Source organism: Serinus canaria, chromosome Z (assembly GCF_022539315.1).
Source record: "Serinus canaria isolate serCan28SL12 chromosome Z, serCan2020, whole genome shotgun sequence".
In the NCBI taxonomy this organism is placed as follows: Eukaryota; Metazoa; Chordata; class Aves; order Passeriformes; family Fringillidae; genus Serinus; species Serinus canaria.
The window spans coordinates 4567258-4569059 of record NC_066343.1 but is presented as its reverse complement, the minus strand read 5'-3'; positions in this window follow the sequence as shown (position 1 = coordinate 4569059).

The following is a 1802-nucleotide window of genomic DNA, read 5'->3' as shown; positions in this document are numbered from 1 at the left end:
CGAGCTGAAAATGTTAGTTCTCTCACTGGACAGAAATGTTTTTTATATGTTTCTCCTTTTCTCAATCGGGATGTGATCTTGGAACATACATTTTCATTAATATATACACATATGTATTTATTATATTAGTTGAATCTTCAGACAAAAGTTTCTGGGTTTCTGGTTTTAAAAGTTTATGTAAAAGTAATTACTTTTACAGAGTGTTCTGTTTAATGAGGCACTATAAAATGTTTGCCATGTAAATACACTTGTTAGGAATCCTAAAACTGATTAAATGAAGAAGCTTCTGGTGGAGGTTAGCCATTGCAAAGGTCATTTAAATCGGTGTAAAATGAGTGACAGGTGGAATACTTGATATTGACAATTTATTTCTGAGAAAACAAGTCTAGTTCTTGAAAAAAGCATTTAGTTCTTGAGCTGCCTGGAAACAAGTGATTTTTTCACCTTGGTGAGAATTTGGCAGAAGAGTCAGTTCTTAAATACCTTTTAAATACCTGTGCCAAGAGATGAATGGAGGAATCAGGGTTGAAATGAACACTTTTTCTACAGTTGCAGTATTTTAAAGATAATATCCTTCTACAATTTTCATTCACATTTTTTACTAGTGCTACTTCTTTACATGTTATTTTTGTTTTTATTTTGGTTGCTTTTTTTCCTAAGGTGCTTTACATTTCCTCTGTTTCCCCTGCACCTGCTTTTACTGCTATCCAGTGGCCATTTGTCACATTAAAGGTGTGATCATGATTTTCTTAGCAACCCTTACTGTGTGGTTATAGAAGGCACACACAGCTGTAGGTGCTGCAGGCAGGTTTTCAAACACAGCCCTACTGTTCTTAGAAGGCATGTCCTAGTATCAGACTCCAGAATTTGTTTCACAAGGCTATCCAGCCTGGTAAAATAAATGGCTTTAAAATCTGAGGGATATTTAATATGGAGTTTCTGGTGGTACCACTCGTTGACAATCAGAATTTTACAAATAGCATTTTTCAAAGACTATGGCCAAATTCCCAATGGAGATCTTGTCTGTTTCAGTAAGGTGCTACAGTTACAAACACAGCTATTACCAGAGCAGTTATGGGGAAGATGGGGAAGGTGTTCTTTGGTTAAGAGAACAAGCAGCTGAGTAAGGTTGAAAAGGGATAAATTCAAACAGGTCAAACTGGACTTTGGCCTTGTTTCAAGACTGTTTCTATTATGTTTTTCTGAACCTCTATGTTCGTATGCCTGTACCCAAGACAAAATTTCTTTTCCCTATTTCCTCAAGGATTACATGTCTGATGTGACTAAAACCCAGTTCAGTCTCATACTCTGTTCACAAAACTGAGACAGAAAACTAAGAGTGTTTCCCCAGAAATCCCTTCCGATTTCAAACTGGCTGGAAAATGAAGTGGGACAATTTTACATACAGGGAAAGGAAGGCTTCATATTTTGTACTTTGGAACCCAGAATGAATCTTCCCTCTCTTCTTAAATTATTTTAAAGCCAAAATATTATTGAGGTTTTTTTATTTTTTGAAATAAACAGACATAACAGAAAAACATTACAAAGCAGCAGACCATCTCTGCGGCTACATTGATTTCTAAAAAAAGGAAAAAGGAAGACACATAGATGAAAATTCTTGATTTGATTTTTTTTCCTTTTTGCTATTTTTACAAAGTTGAGGAAGCCTCACTTTTGTTAAAGTCTACTCATTCTTCTGTACTAAAAAGAGAAATTCCAGAGAATCTTTGGCAGAAAACTAATCAACATTATTTAGAAACAAGGAAAAAACCTTGTAATTTTATGTTTCAAACCTGGCTGAT